We start from the raw sequence: 13,964 nt of genomic DNA on the forward strand, positions 1-13,964 counted from the left end.
AGCGTCATGACGGTGAGCATGTTATAGAGACCGGTAATGGGAATCACACTGGTATTGTGATTGAACTGTATATTGTAACTGCTATATTTTGCTAAGTGTATGCACTTGTATTGTGATTTCAGTATATTGCTGTTACACAGGATTTTTGATTTGGCAGAGTGATACATCAAATATCTTCAAAGTAAATGTTTATATGAACGTTATAAACATCTCTGTGTGTGGAATATCTAGAAGAACCTGGTCAGAGAGTACTGGATCCTGACAATGGTCCAAACTCTTCAGTGTAAGTATCTGAACATCAGTTAAAATACTGTTTACTGTATTGATATCCAGAGCTATCCATATAATGTACAGTATAGAACTGTCTTGCTTACACTAAGTGAATTCCTGTTCTCTAAAACATCTCTAATTTCTTTTTCCTTTTAAGAACCTCTAAACTTACTATACTAATGACCCATGTACCATTCATTGCAATTTTCTTCAGCTTTTCAAACTTAAAGTATTTTTAGATATGTATTTCAAATGTAAGGAAACAAACACCCAAAATGACTTGACAAAGGTCACTCTGGACACAAATAGCAGAAAGTGAAATAAGACACTGATCTCGTATGTTCTAGCCCATTAGACAACACTGCTTCTCAAAGATTTGCCCAAAGATAATTTATTATTCAAACTAAGCTCCTCAAGCATGACACAACGATACGTGCAACGGTGAAGAAAAAAGATACTGATCACACAGCAAACATGGAATTATTTTCTTTCCAAATTTCATATTCTTAATTACTTTTATATGAATTCTAATGACACTACAGTAAGCGTAGGTAAACGTGGAATGTATTTATACTAGTGTCAGCTGAGGCTACTGAATTTCTGTGAAAAGCATTCGCAATAGTCCATATACAATGGCAGCAACTTTGCAAATGAAACAATGGGTTTCCCTTTCATGTAAAACCTTGCCAAGGAGTCTTATACTTTTCTCCCCTCTCTCCCAGACACCTCACGCACAGATATATCCACAGAATGAAATTTTCTGAATAAAGATGTATTTATGGCACCAAGTCCACCTGACAGAAACAGCAAAATGTATTCTTCAGAATAATTAAACAACTTCATGACATCTACACCTTTTTGTTGTACACTATTTTAACATACCCCCACAGACACTTGTGCCTTGAGTCCATTGACAAGGTTTCATACTATTCATAGGCATTAAATTAGCTCATTCATTCTTTCCAAGTAAGAAGAGATAAGTTTCCTCAGAAACATCCAGGGCAAAAGCTTTCAGTGATTCACTCAAACTGATACTGCAGCAACAATTAGCTATGTGGGCATTTAGACTGGGGACACAGCCAATGACATTCCAAGCAATGAGGCCTTTTATTTGGGGAACTTTCAGTCATTTATTCCTGCTTGTTCTATGCCCAGGTACTTTTAAAATGTGCTAATACTGGATCCTGTGAGTTGGCAGTAAGATTTCTGTCCCATACGTAACGAAAAACTCACAATTTAACAATGCCACTGCTGGCACGAAACTGAAGCTATACAGTTCTGGTATTCTAATGGAAGGGAGTTCCTCATGATTTCAGGTCAGTTGATGATAGATGAGAACTTTTAATGTACAGCATAGGAAAAAAGTATTAACTAGTGGTATGTCTCTTGGCCTAGATTTCTTGGACACTCACATATGTCAAATTAGTTGTATATTATGATACTTTTATTACAGTCACTGTTTGGAATATTTCAGTACTGTCACATAGTTAATCTAGATTTATAAAATAAACATGTCTAGTGAATCTACTAGTAGGGAGGAAGGACAGCCCTGAAGTTTGGCTGCAGAGTCAGAGGTCTAAGGAGTCTGATTCCTACTCCTGACACGTCCCACATGAGACATAAAGAAGTCATTTCATTTTCCAAGGCCTGTTCTGCTTCATTTCTGCAGGAGCCTGATTAGTACTGCTCTAATTTTAAACTTTAATATTAATCTACCTTTCTACATTTTTTAATCAAACTAAAAGTACACATCTGGTAAAATCAGATTTGCTCCATTTGCAAGTAAAAATAATCTATTCCTCTCAAAGATTCACAAAGTTCCTTGTGCTACAGTAGCCTGGTGGACTTCATTTCCTCTGATCACCATAACTAATGCTGTGCAGATTACATTCAAGCAAGTCGACCATCTTCAGATTTTGCTTCCAATAATGTCCGTACAATTTATGACTAATAGATTTGTGCAAGTATAATTCCAGGCATTATTTACCTGTAGAATTTCTATTAAACTTGAAATGGCAACAAAAAAATTGCAGAAGTTTTATGTCAGAGCCCTGAAACCATATGCAAGGTTGACAGTTAAAAATAATAACAATAGAAACCTCTTGCAAATAAAGTGAATTTGACATGAGTCCATCCTTTAACCATTACATACTTCAGAGTAAAACCACTCTTGAAAAGATGTTAAAGAAGCTATAAAACAGAAATTGTGAATTCAGAAGATTTAAATCATAGCAGTCTTAAATTAATGTCTTCCTTTATTAATAATTTAATATTCATAAGTATTTCTATATTACAATATTCGATTCCAAATGATGATCGTCACATACCATTTGTCACAGTCATTCTAAAATAAACATTATTTCTATACTAGAATGCATAACTAAGCAAAAGTCTAGCCTATGCCTCTCCAGCCTTAGTAATTTTTAAATACTTTTGCAATATCCACAAAATTATTGGTCCTCATTAAAGAGGAAATATTCAACATATTCTGTATTCCTGTAAGTAAAAAGCAGATTAACTATTTACCCCTAAAATGGTCTGAGAAGTTGATGGGGTGTGCCACCAAATTTCATGATGGAAGGAATTTTTAATTCCAAAGATACATGAAAGAAATTATGGATTTTTAATGAACACATTATCCTTGTCTTCACTTTAGCAACATTAATAATAATGACAGTCATTTATGATAACATTAACTGTAAAAATAGGCCTGGGAATACCCTCTTTGGTTAAAACTGTTTAATTCGAGATTTTACTTGATTTATTATAGCTGTTCTACTGTTTATATATGTAATGAGATCTTTACGGCCTGGCATTCTTTTACACATTTTTTATATCAGGTTAGTACAAAACATGTTGTACTGATCAACTAAAATTTGTTTAATAAGTCTAAGACTGAAGATTTTTATTTGGGGTTAGTCTCATGCAACACACGCAGCTTCCTGAAAAACGTCAAAAACAATTTCACATATATCAAAGGACTACAAAATTTTCTAAATGACTTTCAGGAAACCACTGTTAGAGCTACATAACCGATCTCCCACCTTTTAAAAGAGGTCTTTGTCAAAAGCAGCACCTTCACAACTGTAGGTCAGTATACTGAAATATACTGCTTAAGGAAAAAGAAAGAAATTATGGTTTAAGAGAGCATACAGAGTGTACATGGGTGATAAAATAAAACAAGTTGCTCCATTAACATACATGAGGGATAAAATAAAACAAGTTGCTCCATTAACAGGAGGACTACTCTGACTAGTACCCTCAAACACATACCCTTTGTTGCCTTAATTCTCCATAACACCATCCTCAAAAATCCCAGCTCTCACCGGTGTCCCTATGACACTTTCACCCAACAGAGATGGCATGCTGCGGCTAACCCAACGTGTGCAAGGGCCAGGTGGCCCATATGCGTGTGCTGACTAGCCAGATGACTATTGCCAAAGACAACGCGGAACATAGTTCCACCCATCTTCCACCCAACAACAGCACAGATTTCAGCCTGTTTGACCCAGCATCCATTTTTTAGAAAATATATATAGGAATGCAATTATCTTTAAGACCTCTAAACTTGCTTTCACCCTTCATTAAAATTGGGTTCAACAGGTTCTATACTAAGAAGCCAAAGACAGAAAGCTGGTGCAATCACATAGATCTGATTTCCTTGGGAAACCAGAATAAAAAGCACAGATGTGATGATCAAAACCATGCATATAAGTCAAAAGATAATCTTCAGTCTTTGTTCCTGACTCATACTAAACCATTGCCATATTCTCTAAAGGCAAGTCTCCAGTGAGGGAGAAGTGTGGTAGAGCTTATATTCTCTTTGCAAACCAACCACTAGAGGACAAGGACCATAATCATGCAGCAGGCCTGTTTCCATCCAAAAGATGGCAGTGGTGAACAAACATCCACACAAGAGGAAGAGACAGTACAACAGGGAGGGAAAAAACGATAACCAAATAGAGTGTAAAGAGAGAGCTTTCCAGCAATCCCAAAATTCAACAGACAAAAGTTTTTCATACGCCTGTGAGTAGCTCACAATATACTTAAATAAATAGTTCAAAATTTTACTTGAAATATCATTATGGTGATGAATTCTACTAGACAGTGTTTCAACCTTGGGCAAAGAAGGGAAGATGAACATAAATACAGCAAATAATCAGTGTAAAAAAGAAAATAAATTGAACGTTGCTTGGTGTAATGGCCACACACAGGAAAGTTTTCCTTTTACAAAAAAGTTTCAAGGATTTTGACTTGAAAAGATGCTTCAAACCATTGTAATCACATAACGAATCACATAATGAAGAGAAATTCCCAAATTCAAAATTCTCATTCAAAAGCCTGTCACACTACAGTGTTATGTCCCACAAATTTTACCTAAAGTAGGATTCATCGCTGTGACATAGCACAATAACCGTTATCCCATCTTAGTTATTCTTCCACATCAAAAATGGCAATTATTTCATTGTTACCTGCTTTAGAAAAATTTCTGAGAAGAACGGAAGGAAATGAATTCACTATCTACATTTATGAATCAAAACCTCAAACAAAAATGGCACTTCTCACAACACTTATTAGGAGTTAGCCTTCCATATTTGTTTAACTTAAAAGAAAAAGCCAGCTACACTACCTATCCTTAACAGCATACTGTATACAATGCAGGAGTTCCTCCACTAGAACAGATGTCTACAAGTGTCAGATTGCACAGTACAAAAGTTGGCACATCTGCTAAATCAGAAACAAAGCTGTAAACTATTTGTTCCCTCTCTCCGTAAACATATTACAGTTGTGCTGTACTCATACACATACCACAAAATGACACTATCACTCCACTTCCTACGTTCCTAGAATTAAAGGAGGATAGTAAGATGCAGACAGCGTAAATATGGAAGTCCCTCTCCTTTCAAATCTTTTCAATAAGGCCAACATCGACTAAATATTAGCTGTCAACTGTAAAGTGATTTTTTAAATACGTGACCCCACACATTTCCTTTACAGCAAGTCATTCCCATCATTGACAGTCAACAGCCTAACTGGCATTCTCATTAATAAGCTGAACCATTACTGGGAGACACGTAACTCAGCTAGCTTCTCTCAGGCTTAAGACAAGGATGAAGCACAGTGGCAGCAAAGCACAAAACCTCTAACAGCGACCTATCTCAGAAGGGAGACACCAGCAGCTGGGGAAGCAGCAAGGGGAAGGCGCTTGGCACACAGCTGACACGATGTACAGCCCCGTACACCACGACCTGAACGCTGACTGATCAGCCTTCCCCCGGCAAAGCAGAAAGCTCTCAAGCGGCCTCTGGGGCCCGTCAGAGCCGGTGCGGGCCGCCAGCCCCCGCAGCCAGCACCACCGAGCCGCCCCCTGCCCCCCCCTCCGCGGCGGGACCACGCATGCGCAGACCCTCCTGCCCGCGCCACCTCCCCGTCCCTGCGGCGCCAGCGACCACCGGCGCGGTACGGGGCCAGCCCAGAAATGCCTCTCCCCTCCCTCCCCGCCGCCTCGGCCGGGGGCACCGGGCAGCACCACCCGCCGCGGCTCCCCCAGGCGCCACCCCGAGCCCCCTGCTGCGCGAGGAGGCCCCCCCCTCCCGCCGGCCATAACGGCTGGGCGCGCGCGCGGACCCCTCCCCTCCCCCGCCGCCCCGCCCCCTCCCCCGCGGCTCACCCCGCGGCCGAGCCCACGCCGCCGGTTTGGAATTTTCGCGCGCTGCCTCTCGGCGCCCGCGGGAGCCCGCCCTATCACTGGGCGGCGTGCGCGCGTGCGCACGCAGGGAGGCGGGCCGCCGCAGCCCGACCGCGCGGGGGCGCGGCACGAGACGAGCGGTTGGGTGGGCGGGGCGGCCGGTAACGTGTGCGGAGCGCTGTTGTAACACCCGTTCCCCCCACCCCCCCCCCCACACACACGCCGATTTGAACCAGGCACGAGTGAGCCGTGGAGCTGATTCACCTCGGCTTATTTAACCGTCAGCCCTTCCTGTGTCCGCCCAGCTCAACAGCTGGTTCCTCCACAGGCGCTTTTAGGTGCCCGTCTCGCATACCGGACCTCAGCTGAAATTCGGCGTAAGCTGCAGCTTTAACAAAAGCCTCATTAGTCTTCACGGCTGATGGGCTCAAAGTGCTCCTAATGACTGGAAACCAAGCTATGGTTACTTACATTTCAAAAAAATATGGTGCATAAAACAGTTAGGTCGAGGACTCATTTTGTGCAGTTCAATGGAAATACAATAAAACAAGTTTTGGTCCTATGTATGCAATTAAGGGAACAAGTAATTCCACAGGAGAATCAAAATAACAAGGACGTTTGAGAGACCTCTGATGAATGTTATTAGTCTGTTCGAAATTGTTCAATGTTATACCTAAGAAAGTTTTAATCCAGTTTCCAAAGGTCAGGTGAATACATCTTTCCGTGAGACATCATTCTGGTTTCTGACCATGAAGGAATAAAATACTTTGGGTTTGTCTCTGATCAGTCTAAGCCTAAGTGCAAAACCTATTGAACTTTTGCTTGCTTTTGTCAACATCAACAGGCCTTTCCACCAAGATGCCATAAATGCAGATAGTATGAGTACATAAGTATAGTAGATGAGAAATTTTGCTTCAAATAAACTTATAGTTCAAAAATATATTTCATTTCTATGACTGAAATTTGCACTGCTTCTAAAATAAGAAATGTGCAACTTGGTTCAACTTGCTGCCCTCAGTTTGTTAAAAAGCATCTGATTAGTAAATAAACTAAAGACATATTCTGTCACTTTAGCACTGTTGAGTACTGTAGTTCTTCAGGGAAATCCTGTTGAAAATACTGACAGTACATGATTTGAATATTTAGTGCAGCTCTGTTGATCACTTCCTATCCCATTGATACACTCACTTTCCTTCATCTGCTCAGCTCCTTCCCATATTCATCCTTGTGTTTTTTCCACTCATGATTTTTTTTCTTTCCTAAAGAAATATTGCCCTCCTCCCAGATACTAATGTTTGTACTACTCTGTCCTTATTTCTTCCTTGAAAGAGCTGTGGATAGTGAGCTACTGACTGTCATTCTGCCTAAAGAAAAACAAAGCAAATTATTTGAAAGCACAAAGTCATTAGAGGAAGATTTTCTCTATCTTCTCTCTAGCTTGCAATGTAATTTTTCAGAAGGATTTAAAGTCAAATCTCATTGACATCAATAATCTGAATTAACAGGGTAATTTACATTAGATGTTCAAGAAGATTTGTCCTTTGTATAAACATAGGACTACAGCTGGTGCAGAGATAAGTTGTGTTTTTTCTCTTTACAGTTTACCCAGTACAGCTGATGTCCAGATTCCTTTCTCTTATTCATGATTCATAATAATCTATTCAGATTTTGTGCAGTGTCATCTTTTTTGATCACCAGTGCTTTAAATTTTCTAAAATAAAACACAGTCCCCTCAGCACAAAGCCAAATTTACCCTACCCTGTATAATAATATCTCCCTGTCTGAATACTTCTTACATTACTTTCTTTTTATTTCATCTTATCAAATAAGCAACACCTGCTGAATTAAAAGGGCAGTTTCAAAATACTTTTTGAGAAAAAGCAATTGCTCGTCAGGCAATGCACCAATACAGACTGGCTGGGATGTTTCCCACACACCCAGCACATCTGCAGAACACAGCACAGAGCTTTGGGTGTAATGCCCATATTGGCGCTGTGAGTCCAGTTCATAACTCAGGCAAGTCTTTAATCATTCTGCTCCTTCCCTTTCTTGTCAAATGGAAACACAGGAGAATTTTTATTTGTTTTCTGTCATCAATTGTGATAACAATTCCTTAGATGTCAACGTTATTAATTATTTCAGTGCTGGTACAGTGGAAGAAGCTCGAGTGGAAAAAGTTTGATAACATCATTTTTCATCGTTCTGACTTAATATATTCTATTGTTCTCCAATGTCTATTTCTATCCCATACTTACGGAATAGTAAAAAGCTGCCTTTTTTAATCAGCTTAATGTTTATAAAATCAGCAGAACCATTCTCTTCTAATTATGCAGGAATCACATCCCAGTTCTCATGCAGACCCAGACTTATGGCCCAAGATTATTATAGTATACCAGAAGCTGTAAAAAATATATCTAGGGGGGAAAAATTGCATATAAGAAAGTCATGGGAAAGGGTATAGTATACAGATGTATAAAAATAGGAATAAATATAAAAGCAAAGATGAAAGCAAATGACTAACATGCACAAACTCCACTGGAGGAAAGAATACCCATTAGGATTACCTTTGAAATGATCCTCATTTTAAATAGTCACAGTATAAATGGCAGTGATATGAATAATGAATTAGGTAGGACACATCAAATGAATGCCAATACTAGTGTTATGTTACTTCAGATATTCTGTATACAGTTTGGCAGCCTCCTGCATTTAATAAATGAAAAATGTTTGAGTGTTAAAAAATATTATTGGGGCTATTTTGCATAACCTTGATCTGTAATGGCAGGTATTACATATATAGCTAATTCAGCTGCCTGGTCTCAAAGAGAGAATTACTAATTATAAATCTTTTGAACTTCCAAAAATTATTTGAAACTGTTAAAAGTCACCAAATATAGTACTGCTATAGGTAAGAATGCCATGACTTCAGAATTTGAATATTTAGGCAAGGATCTTCCAAATATTAGGGAATTGCTGACTGTTCCTTTAGAACCATAGCCATCTCCTCTTTCCTGGTGTATGTTGCAAAAGTCCCTCATTAAGCTTTGCATTTTGATGAGATATCACAGTTAGTACACTTTAGTTCAGGGCAAAATATTACCTTTTGGTCTTTTGGACAGTATTAATTTGGTAGGAAAAATTCCCCTGTTGGGGGAAAAGAAAGAAATACTTCTTTGACAGGTTTTGGGGGAAAAAAAAAAAGTCCCAGCTGTTTGAAGTGGCTCAGAAGTTTGGAATGTTAGAATAAATATTGGGGGAGATAGATTAATGGGACAAAGTGCAGGTGAGACACTCAAAGGTGCATGGTAAATATAATTTATCAATGCACATGACCACCACATGTAATATATTTTATACACATTACAGTCGTTAGCTAAAGAGCATATACTGTTTTAAGAAACACAAGAGCTTCTGTTTAAAAAACAAAACACACAGTGCCAAGCAAAATGCCCCGAGACACCATATCTGAAGTAAAAATGATATGTACCTTCATATAGTTCAAAGGTTAGTTTAAAGCAATTGTTACAAGGCAACAAGGAGCAAATGTACTGAAGGATTATATATCGTCCTTTCTGGATGGAATTGGAACCACATAAGTATTAGTGTCACAAACAAACTATTACTAATATTCAAGCAGTTCTCCTTTCCTTTCAGAGAAGACCACAGGATATAGCCAGTAGCCAATACATTTCAGTTTTACTGTAGTTTGCTAGGCATTTTGGGGGATTTTTAAATAGGCATAAGTGTCTTTTCTAGTTGTTGATTATCTCTGTGAAAACTCCCCCCCCAGCTAGAATACTGTATTTTTAGGCAATTATTAGCATAATAGCTACATATACTGTCATCCAAACACTGCATGAGTTCCAGATGTTCATTATCTCCTGTATTGCCCATTCACTTTCCTGTAAAATTTCATTGTTCAAAATTGCATATGCTCTGTGTACTGTTCCTATAAAATAGAGGAAGAACCCTCTTTGGTAAGGAGAGATGGGATCACTTCTCAGAGGCACCAGGTTCTGCAAATCTGATTGCCTGTCTTGGTGAGCAGCGCATGTCATATAGTTTTCATGTAGCCACAGGAATCAATTTTCCAGTGCTTTTGATTGTTGATTCAATTGTTATTCCTTTTGCCTTCGCATCTTGGGGAGGGTTACCTGCTCCTGAGAAAGGCAGGAACATTTGCTGTGTTCTCTGTCCCAAGTGGTAGATAAAAATGTTTGGTTTCTTTAAAACAGAAATACTGTCGAGTCTTTAGCTGGGGAGCCTCTGTGTGGGTCTAAAAAATTGACCCTGAATATGCCAGTGGTATTTTATGCTCTTTAAACAAACCTTAGGAGTTTTCTTATTATCTGTTAACGCTGTGCCCATGGTATTTCTCAATCTGCTATAACTTGTATGTTCACAAGCATAAAATTTGGAAATTATATATCTATCAATTAGCCAATCTTGATACAGTCATGATTTTCATAATTTGCCTGAATGTCTGTCTTTTCATTGTATGCATTATTAGAGAAGCTGAAGTATTTAGCTTGGATATTGATTATATTTCTGTCTTTATAAAGATAGAAACATGACTTCATGGATTCATATCATGAAAATAGTTCCTGTTCCTGTACCTATCTGCGTTCTCAGCAGGTGCTGTAGAAAAGACAAGTGAAGTCCATCACTCCCAAGACCTTGAGAAAGCAGCAAGACATAAAACTCTTCCTTGACTTCCTGTTGCTGTTGAACAGTTGAACATTTGATAAATATTGGAGCATTTCCAAAGCTTGGTCCACAGGAACTGAACACAGTGCATAGAAGCAGAGAGCTTATTCATTTCTATGATATTACCTGTTGATACTCTGAAAAGTTTCTATGGATTACACGGAAGGCGCAGAAAATAGAAAATATAGAACACAAAGTTAATGACTTTGCCTTGACTTGTTCTCTCACTGTCAGCAATCTGAAATATTTTAGTGAGAATTTCAGTTTCATACGTATGACTATCTTCCTTCTTCCCACAACACAAAGTATTTTCCTTAACTAAAAGAGGTATTTACACATTTTAGAGCCTGCAAAGATAGTAAAAAGGGAAATACCAATTTTACTGGCAGCAAGCAGGAGCCAAAATAACAAATCAACAAAATGTGATAAAGATCACACTTATTCTAATTTACAGAGGCCTGGAGGTGTGAGAAACTGTTTGTTCAAAATCAGAATGCAAAACTTTATATTCTCACATAACTTATATCATTATTCAAACTTGCGTCACGTTACAAAGCATTCAATCTTAGAAAATGAAGTTATCAGCATAATTAAAAGTACTTCAGTGAACTCAAAGACATCAGTCATTGAAAGTCCTTAGTATATTTTTCCTTTACAAACTTGATTATTCCAAGTGGGAATATCAAACTAAGAAATTAAATTTCAATAAATTCCTTTTTCCTCATAGTTCGTGTGTATCTGTGAGAAAGCTGATCACAACTTGAAACTAAAATTTCAGACAAACCCAGAGCACTGTAAACAGTTTTAAGTACTTATTCCTTTACACAGAGAGATTTTGAAATAAAACAAAGTTCACACACCAAAAAGATATACCTCAACTTTTCATAGCACAATACAAATCCCAAACTGAGGTAAAAGCAAAATGTTGCCATAATACATCCTGCTGCACTAAAAATGAAGCAAAACACAATGTCCATAGAGGAGAGGACAAGAGGGAGAAGAAAAGGAGAAAACGTAAGCATATAAGTGGATCATTTTCTCTTATAATAGCATTTTATTACCTGGATGAAGCACACTAATTAAAAATGGAAACATAGTTGCCAAACTGATACAGTTTTGTTTGAAACATCAGATCAGCTTTCATCTATAAACCTTTCCAAGCATATGTGTCTGTCAAAAGCAGACAGATCCAAACTGTGAAAATAAATACTTATATTAGCAGAAAAAGGAAGAAATGACCAATATTTAGTCAATGCGTAGATTCCACACATTAACCATATGTTCCTAATACTGATTTCTAGAGTGCATATAAAAAATGTGATTAATAAATAATAAAGGCTGGAGGACACAGGAACAGAAGACCGGACGGAGAGACAGTGAGAGGATTTTTCTCAAGTTTTATCCTGATCTTATGTAGAGAGCTTTAGCTATCCAATTTGAGGAACTGTCTCCATGGTTTACATTTTTCAGCATTTGCTGAATGTTGTACATGATCCTTTTTTCACAGTCAGGTATGCCAGTCTGCTGGCCTAACCTCCATGCCTTTGGGAATTATGTATTTTTTCAGCGCAGCCTCTGTCTCTCACAAAAAACAAACAAACAAACAAACAAAGTAGTATTAAAGTAGTAACCAAGATAGTATACAGGAGGTCTGCAGAATCACCTTCACGCTAACGTTAGTCAAAATAGGCCTGAAACAGTACAACTCTGCAATAGAAAACCAGAAGTGCAATTAGTGAATAACCCACTTTTGCCCCCACCTTTTCTTTACATTAACCAAAAATCTCTTTTTTTCCCTCATTCCTTCATTTAGTTTATTGAACAGTACAATATGGTGTTTCTTTGACCTCCCAAAGGAAATACAACGCCCGATATTCCAGTGCCTTCACTGCTTCTTTAAACAGTTTGTCATCCGCACTCCTTTGCCTGCAATATTCATAGTTGCAAATCTGTGGAATGTGCTCTTTCATAAATCTCCTCTCAGTTGTTTTAGCAATCCTCTTCCTTTATTGGTATTAACCTTTCTTTAACCTTGTCTATCTTCAGATTTAGCCCTTCCTTATGACATCCCAGACAAAATATCAATTTGTTTTCTATCATTCTCTTATTAAAATAGTGTTCTCTTGTTTCCTCAAATTTCTTGCTGCTTTAACTGGATATTTGCCTTGGATCACCTTAAAATGCTAATAATTTTGTGTGGTGAATCTGATTCACAACTGATGATAATCATTTACATGCATATAATGTATACGGTATCTTTCATTCAGAAGTGCTTTATACAGCTTTATACAGCCCATATAAAGCTTGGTTTAAAGGTATTGTTTCAGCTATCTATATAACATAAATAACATGTATATACAAAAGTAATAAAATAGCAAAGACAAAAGTTTGTATTATAATGGAGATAAGTTTGAGAATATGTATCAGTAAATTAGACATCAATAATGAAACACAAATTGTGTTGAATTATCCCAAATTCAAGTATCAGAATGCCAAGTTATTAAGAATTAAGATCACACATAAAGTAAATGAAAAAGTCTTAAGAAACACAAAATAAGAGCCAAAAATCTCTTAAGGCTATTCATGCAATAATCACAAGATTAAGACACAGTCTTTTGCTCTGTACTAGATTCTATTCATTTTGAAAAAAGTAGCCTATCCACTGTTTCTCATGTCCCCAACGATGTCACACCCCTTGCTTTCTCTAGATGATAGCACTGGAAGGTTGCTCAAGAGCTCTAACTCAACCCTAGGCTTTAACTGTAAGTGTCCTTACATTTGTATACTTCTATTATTTCATAGGCCTTAAAGCAACTTTGGGGACAGCTACAACATCATTAGAGGTTCTTTTATACCTAATTTGCTGAAATAGTTTTTATCATAAAATAATGTAATATCAAGTATGAATACCAAGCCAAATCCCCTCCCCTCCAAGTGCTACCACATTGAGCATACAGAGACCTGAAATATGTACAAGCAATCTTAAGTCTGGCCTATTAAACTCTTATCTGAAATTCAGTGGTTTGGACAAAGCATTGGATAAAGAAATTGAGTCCAATACATTAAGTCTGATGTCTCCATACTTGCAGAGCTCCTCAGTTCTCCTGTCAGTCTGCCCAGCTCTGCTGCCTTGTGCAAAGTAGAGTGAAGGCAGGAACGGACAAGGGAGCCTTTCAATTACTGATACCTGAGCTAGCACAAAAACACAGAATCTGCACAACGAAATAAAGCTAGACTAAGCAGTTCTCTATTCATGAATAACAGCTCAGAATTATGTATCTATGGACTACTGTTGCAG

The 13,964-nt window shown here is 38.0% G+C and overlaps 1 protein-coding gene across 2 annotated transcripts in view; it reads right to left on the reverse strand.

The window, feature by feature from the left end:
• The window catches only part of FANCC (FA complementation group C), a 90,546-nt gene extending 84,542 nt beyond the window's left edge, over positions 1 to 6,004 (reverse strand). The window contains exon 1 of one of the 2 annotated variants that reach the window (XM_067316224.1): positions 5,942 to 6,004. The gene's annotated coding sequence lies outside the window, so the exon portion shown is untranslated. The remainder of the gene's footprint in view (positions 1 to 5,941) is intronic. The other variant, XM_067316225.1, reaches the window with a different exon arrangement.
• Between the last annotated feature and the right edge of the window lie 7,960 nt (positions 6,005 to 13,964).

This window comes from Apteryx mantelli, chromosome Z (genome assembly GCF_036417845.1).
Source record: "Apteryx mantelli isolate bAptMan1 chromosome Z, bAptMan1.hap1, whole genome shotgun sequence".
Classification (NCBI taxonomy): domain Eukaryota; kingdom Metazoa; phylum Chordata; class Aves; order Apterygiformes; family Apterygidae; genus Apteryx; species Apteryx mantelli.